Source organism: Ursus maritimus, unplaced genomic scaffold (assembly GCF_017311325.1).
Source record: "Ursus maritimus isolate PB19 unplaced genomic scaffold, ASM1731132v1 scaffold_7, whole genome shotgun sequence".
NCBI lineage: Eukaryota > Metazoa > Chordata > Mammalia > Carnivora > Ursidae > Ursus > Ursus maritimus.
In genome coordinates this window covers 18,564,279-18,576,757 of record NW_024426885.1, presented here as the reverse complement: position 1 = coordinate 18,576,757, position 12,479 = coordinate 18,564,279, and the positions used below count along the sequence as shown (strand labels likewise).

At 44.0% G+C, this 12,479-nt stretch overlaps 1 pseudogene; it reads left to right on the top strand.

Annotated features, from left to right (window-relative positions):
• The first annotated feature begins 2,653 nt into the window (after positions 1 to 2,653).
• On the top strand, positions 2,654 to 11,558 carry LOC103659221 (annotated as a pseudogene).
• Positions 11,559 to 12,479: the final 921 nt, after the last annotated feature.

Genomic DNA, 12,479 nt, shown 5'->3' with positions numbered 1-12,479 from the left:
GTGCATGCATCAAATGGAAGTCTGAGCTGCAGAAGCCCAGCTCCTCAGCCTGCACCTGCCTTTGGCAAGAGGAGGATCTCTGTTGAGATAATGGTGCCTTCACTGCCACCACTGAATGAGAAGCAGGTGACTCACTACCGATCATCCGCTGCTCACTCGCTTCCACGGCAGAGGAACTGTGGTCCCCACAAATAGTTAGCTCTAAGCACTGGGCACTGGGGCCTGGTTGGGAAGCGAGCTTGGTGGGGTCAGAGCTGAACGTGGTGAGCCCAGCCCAACAGGAGCCTCTCTCCATACCCATCCACCCCCCTCCTGCTGAAGATTGCCCGTATACTCCCTCCTCTGCTTGTCTATGTACTAGAGTCAGACAGGCCACAAGTCCACTTACCAGCTCCATGAAAGCCATGAGTTCATCTGTGAAATGGAGGTCATAATGGCATTTATCTTAATGGCTTGTAGTGAAAATCAAATAAGATCTTGGCATAGTGTAAAAACTTCAGTTAATAGCAGTAATTACTGCGTTGTTCCTTTGGCCTAGAGTCCCCCACCCCTCTCTTCTCTTTTCTCCTCAATATCTGGCTGTGTCCTCCCCAGATGACATTGGTCACAGCAAACACCCCCTCCCTTCACTCCATCTGTTCGGGTCTCTCATCAGCATTTGTGGACCTTATTGCAAAAGCTCTTTTGTCTATGGTTTTTATTGCATCAAACATTAATTACTAAAATTTATGTTATGAAAATATTCATTAATTAATGAATTCATTCATTTACTCAAAAATATGTATTGAATGTTGGCTATTTATGCACGCTTCTAGATGTCGATGATCTGGCAATAAGCAGGTAGATCCTTGCCTTCGTGCAACTTACCTTCTGGGGAATGAGGTAGATATGCACATATAAAAATGTCTACAAAAAACAGGTATACAGTTTAAAGAATAAGACAGACCATTTGGTACCTACCTCTCAAGTGAAGACACAGAACATTTTCCCCTAGAAGGACCCTTGTGTCCCTTCTCAGACACATTCTTCTCCATTCCCCCTGAGCCCAAAGGAACCAGTCATCCTGGCTAGCAGATTGTGTCCTTGCTTTGCCTTATGGCTTTGCCACCTACATAATGAACAGTCATTATTATTTTATTTGTTTTTTTACATTTCAATGTCATATAAATATATGTATTAACCAACGTTTTTCTGTGCCTTACTTCCACTCGATATTATGTTTGGGGTTCATCTTCATTGATACGTAGAGTTATAGCTCACTCACATGTCACTGCTGGATAGTATTACTTTCCAGCATGTGTATATTCTATTATGAGCTATATCTATATCTATATATATGTTATTTCACTTGAAATAATTATTATCATGCTTCACTGACCATTCTTGAAACTGGCTCCTGGTTCCCATTGCAAGAGTTCCTGCAAAAGGTAAATTTCTGGATCATCTGATAAATTGATAAATTTCTAGAGGATGGGGCCTCTTCTCTTGGGGGCTTATTGTTGCCTCTCACAGAGCGGATGGTCAGAGCTGGTTTAAGGGACGCATTGGAAGGAAAGTGGTTGATGTTGAATTTCATGAGTTTCTGGTTAAATTTGGCCTTTATAGGAAGAAGTGAAACACAAGATAAATCATCCATAGATTTCATTTCCTGAGTCAGAAGGAAGCTTTCAGAAGAAAGGGATATGAAAGAGGCAGGTCTTCAAAATAGGTGGAAGAAACACAAGTCAGGGCGGTATTATGAAAGAACTTCAGCCTGCTAACTTCTTAAAGGCCAAAACCATATGTTGTCCTAAGTGAGAGCAAAATGAGGGGGATGATGTTCGTCTCAAATGTGAATTAGGAATGGAAGGGAACGTGCACAGCGTGCCTGGTCCCATGTCACTCATCGTATAGTAAGTGCTGGGTCCAGTCTTGTCTCGTCCTTGGCTTGTCAGCTCTGCCACTGAGAGTGACCTTTGTGACCTTGAATGGATTACTTCATCTCTCCATGTCTCAGTTCCTTTATCTGTGAAATCCCGCCCACGAAAGCAGTTCAGGTAGCCAAGTGCCAAAGTTTAAAGAGGAGAAGAAGTTCCCAGGTATCTCAAAGTCACTCTCATTGGCAGGAAGGTGTGGGATTCAGCAAACCAACCAGTGCTTCTTGCTGGCCTGTCAGCATGGGCTCTCAGGCCAGATCGGGAGCAGGTTATCCACTCCATCAACTGACGCCTTACTGTTGGGCTATTCAAAAAGCTCTTTGTATTTCTCTGGTCAAGAACAGCAAGGCCAAGTATCCCTTTTCATCCTGGTGCCCAGATGGAGAGCTTCAGAGCCCCTCGTGGCCTGGGTACTAGACTGGGGTTTCTGGCACCAGCACTGGTAGCAGACTGCAGGCTTCAGGCCACTCGGAGTCAAGTTAAGCCATCCGTGCAGCCGGGCAATAAGGAGGGGATTACAGGGATTGATGGAGTGTGCAGAGAAGGCCTCTGGCAGAACAAAGTGGAATCTAGAGGACTCGCCAGGCCGTGCAGAGCATTTCACATTAGTGATCCAGGTCAAACAGCGGCGCTGCCAAGACTCGCTGTTGCTATGACTGTGCCAGCCCACAGGAAATAGACCTGGCCGGCTGGCTGCCTGCACCCACTGGAGCCTCCCATCTTGAGGTACGGGGTCGATGAACTCTGAAGTCCCCGCTGCCCTTGCAGAGAGGCCAGCAAATCGTTTCCTCCCTGAAGTGGGATTTCCCCAGGGGAATTGTGTCCCTGGTGTGTCACAGTCGGTGACATACACTGACCAGGCTGGGAAAAAGCTGCATGTTGGCTCCAAGGGACTTCTCCCTCTTTGGAGCTCAGAGGATGGGTCAGAAAAGTCCTTCTTGGACTCAGAGTATCTTAGGAGCTTCACAGATGGGATATCTTGGCTTCACCAATGCTCTTTAGGCACTTGCCCGGTTTGGAAGGAGCAACAGAACAGGTTGGCTTTCAAAGGGCAGCCAAGGCCTGGTGGAGAGTCTCTCCAGATGGTGGCAGGGCAGCCAGCAGCAATCCCAGCAGGAAGCTCTGGTGGCTCAAGCAGCTTGAATGTGCCAGATCACAGAGCCCCAAGAACCCCAACCTTCTGTTGCCTTTGTTTTCTGGAAAGTATAGATGGGTTCTCCCTTTAGGATGGAGGAGCTTCTTCTCCAGAGCCCATACTATAGGATGGGGCAATACTTCCTTCATCAGATGGGCCAACAAAATTTATAGAAGTTTAACAGGAAAAATCATCTCCAATGAGAGAGGAAACACTCCTGTTCAGGTTTAAGATCTCCCTGGCCTTTGGGTTTGCTCTTTGAGGTGTCTCCTTTACCTCCAGGGCTCAGCTAAGTGGGACTTGATTCCCTCAGTCCAGAATCATCCTTCCTTAACCTCTCCCACACTATGGCCATCAGGAAGGATCTCAACACTCAAACTCTCACACCTTGTTCCTCCAGGAAATGGCCCCCCATGTTGCCCTGAGGCCTCTTCTACGGGAGCAGTTAATGCACATTTGGCATCCTGAGTCATGTGTGTCTGACTCTGGGATCAAGGGAATATGGGGATGGGTGGACCATGATCTTGGGGGTTACAGAGGGTGGTGAGAATTCTGGTTCTGCCGCTTCCTAACCATGTATCTTGGGCAAGTCACTCAATGATAAAATAGAAAAAGACTCACGAGCTTCAAGGTTGTTGTGGGGATTTAATGAGATTTTCGAGAGAGAAGGGAAGAGAGAGAAGAGACAGAGAACAAGCTAAGCATAGTACCTAAATGCCGAGTTGGTAGTTAAGTATTTGATAAGAGGGAACCATTATTATTCTGATAGAAAATGCTGATATGCACACATGCAAAATTTTCAAAGGTTTTAAATAATTTCAAGAGGACTCTAAATTAAGGATCCTGATCACAGATTATCAGATCCAATGTTTTTCTCTTTGATTAAGAAAATGAGGCTAAGCCCCAAGAGAAGTGACTTTCCCACAGTCACTTAGTTACTTAGGAGCAAAGCCAGATCTGGGGACTCCTGACTCCAGTGCTCTTTCCCTGGACATTTGCCTTAGAAGGGTTGAAACAGCCCTCACAGTTATCACCTACCATCTGCTAAACAACAGTGTTTGGCAAGAGATTCTCCTTACACTGCAGGGAACAGAAAATTGCTCAATTCATTTCCTTGTAGATGGTGAAAATCTCATTCAGAAGAAGAATGGGAGTGTGTGGATACCTAACAACCCTCACAGAGGACAGCCTCAGTCTAAGAAGCCGTCGGTACCTTTAGGCTCCATCTGTGCTGGACAGCTTCTGTTTGTCCCTCCAGATCTGCTCTCCACTGTCTTCACCCTGTTCACTGCCTCTGGAGGCTGACCTGTGTGGACCCCACCAACAGGCATCCTTGCCCTTTGGCTTATGGCTCAGTGCCGCCAATCAGGAGCTCCACTAGGAAATCAGAGAGGAAGGGAAGTGAAGATAGTGAATTACTTCCATTCTCATCTTTCTGTTGGGTCACCTCCATCTAGCATGTCACACAACACAAGGTCACTGTTCCTCACATGGTGACCAGTTCTAGATGACTCTTTCCTTCTGGATTCACATAACTCTTCCTTCCGTTGGCCTCTTTGGCTTAGGGGTGGTGACTCTCCTCCCTCATTAACCTTAGGGTGTTGTACCATCCTTTGTGGTTTTCCTGTGCCCTGTGCCATCTTTGTAAATGATCTCTTTGTAAATGACCTATCCTTGAACTGTCCTGAGTGTGCCGACTACTTTATTTTGGGATTCTAACTGATATACTAGTCTCACATTGTCCTAAATCAAGATCCAGCAACAGTTTCCCTTAGCATTGGCTAGGGAGAAAATTCCATATCAAATAACACTTAACTTTGAGAATTTGCCTCTATTCTTGCTATATCCCTCTTAATGTAGCCCCTTTTAGGAGCCCAGCTAGACTTTTGCTGATGGCAGCAGTGGGGGTCTGATTCATCTTCCATGCCATGGGAGATATGCACAGTGTCAGAGTGACAGGTAAAGGTGAATAGAGGGGGGACCTGGTCATCCGGCCAACCGCCGTCTCTTTTATCTTTTGAACTTCATGGGGCTTCTTTTGGTTTCCTGACATGAGTTCAGCTTCACAAAAACAACCTGGGAAGCCATTAAATACAGTGACTTTATTTATTTATTTATTTTTTTAAAAAAGATTTTATTTATTTATTCGACAGAGATAGAGACAGCCAGCGAGAGAGGGAACACAAGCAGGGGGAGTGGGAGAGGAAGAAGCAGGCTCCCAGCGGAGGAGCCTGATGTGGGTCTCGATCCCATAACGCCGGGATCACGCCCTGAGCCAAAGGCAGATGCTTAACCGCTGTGCCACCCAGGTGCCCCAAATACAGTGACTTTATAACCTAAGCCTAAACCCTATCTCAGTAATTAGGAAAACTGAGTTCTTGAGATATGGAAATATGAACTCTCATTAAAGTTGGTAGAAAGAGTTGATGTTGAGTCAAGAAACTAACCTGGAATCCATAATCCATGATCTTTTTGTTCTTACTCTACATTTTCCTGTTTTCATCTTCCCCAAAAAACTAGACGGTGAGCTGAGGACAAGAAATATGTTTTTAAAATAGTAAGTAATGATTTTTTTTTGTATTTGCCAGTGTTTATTTAGCACCTACTATGTGTCAGATACAGTCTGGACCCTGGAGACACAACAGTTGCTAGGAAAGGTATGATCACTGTGTCAAAGAACATATAGCCTGACCCAGAGCAAACTATGGCTGCAGGCTGTCTGTTTTGTTAATAAAGTTTTATAGGAACACAAACATGCTGATTTGTTTATGTAGTGTCTATGGCTGCTTTCCAGCTACAAGGCAGAGTTGAGTAGTTGCAACTTGCCAAACCCGTAATATTTACTGCCTAACCTTTTACAATAAGTTTTCTGAATACTGGCCTAGCCATATACCTTCCTAGTATGTGACACAGACATAGACACAATTTTTTTTTTTCTCAACAAATACTTTGTGGTCAGATCAAGAGACTCTTCACAGCTGAAAAGCATTGCCATTGTCTTGATAGTAGGAAATAATCCTCAGTGGATTATTTTTAATCTTTGCATCTTAAAGAATTTGCTGAAATTTCTAGAGCTGTTGACATACGAACAATTTTTTTTGCTTTTTTTGTGTGTGTGTGAATCAGTGTGAATTCAATACACCTGTGCAACTGTGCAAGAAGTTTCAAAGGGGAAACTGTTCTGATGCACGGGGGGTAAGGGGAACGGATTGAATAGAACCTTGATTGCTCCCATTCCAGAATGTGTCATCTGGTTTTCTGCTGCTCTTAGGCTTCTTCTAAATGTACTTATGCTGTGAATTTCTTTCCAACTTTTTGTTCATAAATACTTGAAGAAAAGAAATGAACTCAGAAATTCCTTTTAACCATTTCTCTCTCACTGGTATTTCACAAATTCCTGGTGTGGGATTCTCTGGGATTGAAGCACAGTTGGGATGAAGAGAGTAAAAGCCATGTCATGGTCTGGGAGTGGCTGTCCTCCGTGAAGCATCTCTCAGGATGCTCAGAATACCATTCACATAGGTGCCAACTGCTCTCTCGGTGTCCTTGTAGGTTTAGGATGTTGATCTTGTCCTGGGGATATGGAGTATTATTAAAATTTGAAAAGAAAAGAAATGTAACTGATTCTCTAAATGAATAGGTGGGTTTGTTTTAATTAAAATGTGAATGCTAATGAAAGAAGCTGGGACACTCTCTAAAGATAAGGAAAGGGAAGGACAATGTTGTAGTTTATTCTAGGAAACAGAAAGAAAAAAAACAAGGATAGGTCCAGGCACACCTGTTGGAAAAGCTGACAATTCCTACTGTGATTTGCTCAGTGCCTAAAACTAGCTAATACATAGTCTTCTGGACCATGAATGCAAAATATTATAAATGGAAGTTACCCCAATCCAAGGCAGGCTTATGAGCTCTGATCGTCTCAGTTTATTATCTAGCATGATCGATTCAGTCCAAAAGGAACTTACAAAGGCCCTCCTGTGTTATTGGCATTGTGACCACCCTAGGAAATATAGTAATGGTGCAGGTAACAATGCCTTCTGCAGAGTTGACAATCTAGGTAAGAAGGATAAGAAATATGGCTACACACAAATAAAACACAGCACTATAATTTAATTGCCACACATAATTTAACGGGTGTAAAGCCCAGTGAAAGGCAGAGTTAATGAGAGATGGAAATAATGCAGAATTTTTTGTTGGTATTGGAGCTAGGCCTTGAGATAATAAAAAGAGTGGAAGATATTCCAGCAGATTTAACAGTGTGAGCAGAAGTAAAAGACTTCATTGAGCACTTACATGTGGTTGCATTATGGAAAACCAGCTCTTAGTGAAGAGGTAGAAAAGGTCACCCAGGATTTTAAATGCAGTGTGAAATGGAAAATCATTAATCCTGAGAAGTGGATTGGCATCCTTGAAGTTTCTCTCTAAGCTTGAGATAGTAGCTGTGTATATGGAAGATTGGAGAGATGAGAAATTGAAGGTGGGGAGGCCACTTAGATGAGGATTGAGATACTCCAGGTGAGGACAAATGTGATTATAGTAATGAACACTCTATGGAGATGCCCTAGGAAGACTTGGCACCTGTCAGAATATGAGTGAGAAGGAGATATGGGTATGTGTCTCATTATGTGAAAGTGATTTACAGAAAGGGCTTCAATATGGGGAGACATGTGGCAATGTGTGTCCCAATCCAGATTGCAGCTAATGAAGATAAATTAGTTAAAAAATAAACACATTTAGGACCTAATTCAAGAATGCCCCTCCTCCAAGAATTTCCTAGCTACACAAATAGGTCTTGCTTGCAGTTCTTTTTTTTTTTTTTTTAATTTAGGATTTATTTATTTTGAGAGAGAGAGAGAGAGCCAGCAAGTGAGGGGAGGGGCAGAGGGAGAGAATCCCACAAGCAAACACCCTGCTGAGCAAGGAGCCAGACATGGGGCTCGATCCCACAACCCACTAGATCACCACCTGAGCTGAAACCAAGAGTTGGACACTCAACAGACTGAGCCACCCAGGCACGCCTTGCCCTTTGCCCCTTGCTGACAGTTCTTATGCAATTAGAATACAAGCAATTGTGGGAAAATTGTAGAACAAAGGCAGTGTCTTTCATGCCTTTGTTATCCACTAAATATTCTAGTATAGTGCCAGGCATACAGTAAGTGATACTATATGGGTTCAGAATGAATCATCTTGATAGACAACATCTGCAAATACAGGTCACGTACACTTCAAAGTAGCTGCTTAGAATGGGGAGATGTGGAAAGGAGAGGTTCTCCAGGGTCAGGGAGATAACTATCAGGCCCATGTGGATAGAGCACAGGAGAGTTCTTGAAAAATTAAACAGTCATTACTGTGGTGGTAGAGGGATTCTTAAGGGATTGGGAAGGGTGCTTGAAGGGACTCATTCACTCAGTTGAAGTGGTTACAGAATTGAAACATAGAAGGAAATGACACAAAGTCCATTCTGGTGATTTTAACCAAAGGGGAATAAGTTTTATTTACCTGTTGGTAATGAGAAAACGATTTGAGATATAACTAGGGCTTTTGGGAGCTCCTTAAAAGGATGTGACTGAAGGTTAGGAAACTTTGTAAAGTTAATTATTTTTCAGTACTTTCTGTGAGACTAAAGCCTGCACACACACACACACACACACACACACACACACACACGTTTGCTTTTACTTGTAGGATACAAACTATCTGAAAACTTATGTACCTCAAACACACATATGACATATTAGAAGCATTCTTACTAAAATCAGGAACAAGAGAAGTATGACTGCTGTGATCAGTACTATTCAACTTTTTAACGAAGATACTAGACAATGCAGTAAGACATGGAAAATAAGTAATAGCCACTAGACAGAAAGAAATGCATCTGATAGTACTTGGGATTTATCCAAAATCTAAGGACTTTGTCAGGTAATCTTTAAATTTTCTATTAGAACCTAAGAAAATTCAGCAAGTTTGATGGATTCCATCTCTCTATCATCTATTTCTGTACACCAGTGATAGTTATAAAATATCATTTTCTGATATGAACATGAAGAAAAGTATAAAGCTTACTGAGAGACAGAAAAGAAGACTTGATAAAATAGAAATACTCCATGATTAAGGGCATCTCGGCTCCTTCCACGATTTAGCTATTGTGGGCAATGCTGCTATGAACATTGGGGTGCATATGGCCCTTCTCTTCACTGCATCTGTATCTTTGGGGTAAATACCCAGTAGTGCAATTGCTGGATCATAGGGTAGCTCAATTTTTAACTTTTTAAGGGATCTCCACACTGTTTTCCAAAGTGGCTGTACCAACCTGCATTCCCACCAACAGTGTGGGAGGGATCCCCTTTCTCCACAGATGACTGGATTAAGAAGATGTGGTCCATAAAAACAATGGAATATTACTCAGCCATCACAAAGAATGATTTCTCAACATTTGCTGCAACATGGACGGGACTGGAGGAGATAATGTTAAGCGAAATAAGTCAAGGAAAGAAAGACAATTATCATATGGTTTCACTCATTTATGGAACATAAGAAGTAGGAAGATCAGTAGGAGAAGAAAGGGAAGAAGAAGGGGGGGGTAAACAGAACGGGGAAAGAACCATGAGAGACTATGGACTCTGGGAAACAAACTGAGTGCTTCAGAGGGGAGAGGGGTGGGGGAATGGGATGGGCTGGTGATGGGTGTTGAGGAGGGCACGTATTGCATGGTGCACTGGGTGTTGTACGCAAGTAATGAATCATGGAACTTTACATCAAAAACTAGGGATGTACTATATGGTGACTAACATAATATAATAAAAAATATTATAAAATTGAAAAAAAAGAAATACTCCATGTTTGCGTGTAGGAAGACTCAATAAATTCTTCATAAATTAATCTAAAAATTTAGTTGCATTCCCAAATTTCTCTGGAATTTGACAAATTAATTCTAAAATCCTTGTGGAAGAGAAAATGTACAGGAGTAAATCAATTTTTTGAGAAAAAGAAAACAGTGGTGGAGATATGGCTTGTTAGACATCAAAATATACTATAAAGCTGTAGTAATGAACAGGATATGGTATTGAAATGGAAGTAGATAAAAAGGGATCAGTGGAACTCAATAGAACCCAGAGATAAATGTATTCTAGAGATAGCATTTCATATAAGCAAGGAAAGAACTTGGGATAATTGGCTAGCTAGCTGAGAAAAAAGAAAATTAGATCCAGAGTAATCCGTGGGTGGCTTGCTCTCTGGTCTGCCAGGGTCATGTGCCTGAGTGCAAGCCAAGTAAGCTCAGGGCTTTTGGGCCGGGAATCTGGAGTCCTGACTCCCAGCTGGGGGCTCCCCCTGGCATTCCAGGGGGCGTGGGACATGCTCTGCAGTCCTCAGCACTGCCTCTAGCGGCCTCCTTCCTGATGCTACTGCTGAGCAGGCTGTGGCTGGTGGGGGCTGGCCCCAGTCTTGCCCTGGCCCCAGAGCTGCTGCTGGACCCTTGGCAGGCACACCAACTGCGGATCCCTGGCCCGACCTGGCCTGCTCCTGAGCCTGCTACAGGAGTGCCCTTTGGACACAGAGCAGTTCTTGCTCACCTCCGCCCTGCTCACCCTAGCTGTTGGGCTAATAGCTGTGCTCCTGGCAGGGCTCTGAGGGTCCAGTGCCGCTGGTGGCTGCAACTCTACGCCTGTCCACCTGGCCATGTTGGTGGGGACAGGTTACCAATCTAGACGGCCCCAGAGGGTGCTGTCATAGTGGCTGCTGCCTAGATACCACTGCTCAGCTCTGAGCCACCCTTCCTACAGCTCTTCTGTGGCCTCCTTGCTGGCCTGGTCTATGCAGCTGGGTCGCTGCAGTGGCTGGAGCTTTCTGAGCGGTGGCTATGGGCAATGTAGGAGGGTGTCTTTTGCAGGACCCTGGTGAGGGACTGGCCACTCAGACACTTTCCTACCCCAGGCACCCTGGCTGAGCTGCCTATCATTCCTCCTACCACCTTGGACCTCCTTAAATGGCCTCCCTTAGTCTCTGGTTTTGCCGGGAAGGCTCAGCCTGGCTGTCCCCAGGCCTGAGGCCTGTGCAGTGGGCCTGAGGGAGCTCCTCCCCAGGGACCCCGCTGTGGGCAGCCCTGGATGAGCAGATGCTGCGGGAGGGGATCTGGGCCTCACTCCTTGAGGGGCTATCCCAACGTCCTGTGAGCCCACTATGGCTGCCTATGTCCTCTGTCTCCTCTCTGCAGTAAGGCGGGTGGGTAGGGATGGGCTCCTGGTTCAGGGGCTGAAGGTAGCCCTGACAGTCCCTCCCTGTGTGCCACATGCCACGCCTACAGCAGCTGGAGCACATGGGCTTCCCCCACAGAATAGGCAGTGGTGGAGGGTATCCTGTCACTGCTGGTTGAGGGAGAGCAGGGCACTGAGGCCCTGGTGATTCAGGGGAGGGGCAGCTTGCCTACCCCAATGCTCTGGTCCTCCCCACCCAGCACATGCAGGCCCTCAGGTGGCAATAGGCTTGGCCAAGCCCATCTTCTCTGCTGAGAGTCACAGTGGGTGCAGGAGAAGCCTCCTTCAGCACACCCCCCTTTGGCACTGTTTAGAGTAAACACCAGTTTGGGGTGCCCAGTGGCTCAGTTGGTTAAGCGTCCGACTGCTGATCTTGGCTTAGGTCTTGATCTCAGGGTTGTGAATTCAAAATAAAAAAAGAATTAAAAACCAGCTCACTTTTCAACCTGGACCTCCTTGGGGGCAAAACAAATAATATAATAATTCTAGATAAATTAAAAATAAAAATGTAAAAAGCATCATCATAAAAGAGGAAAATACAGGAAGAATTGACAGTAGATACTGGGGCAGAGAAGATTTTAAGTTAGACACAGGTTGAATAATTTGACTCTACACGAATTATCTAACAAAACACATTAAGTTCAAATATAATAACATTTATGTTGCAGATATTTTCTTTCAACCTAGCAGGTAAATATTTTAAATATATAAAGATTTTCTATTAATAAATAAGAAAAAGGCAAAAATACGAGCAGGTATTTCACAGAAAAAAGAAATTCAAATAGCTAGAAATACATGAAGAGATAGGAAACTTCACTTACAATCGGAGAAATACAAATGAAACATCAATGAAATACCAGTTTTGCTCCCATAAATTTGGAAGACAAGGAGGAAGAAGTAGTAAAAGGCTGACGGAAAGAAGGAGATAATGAGGACTTCTGTATACTACTTTTGGTGCTAACATTGATTGATACAGCCTCTTCTGGAAAAAAATTTCACCATGTTTATCAAGATTTAAGATTTATATCCTCTTATTTGGCAATCCGTTTTAAAGTAGTGTTTTCCTAGGAAAATATTCCCAGGTATCTACCATGCAACATACACATCACAATTACAGTGACAAACTGAACGTGACTAACTGTCCATCAGGTAGGGTGCAGTTAAATGAAGTACTTC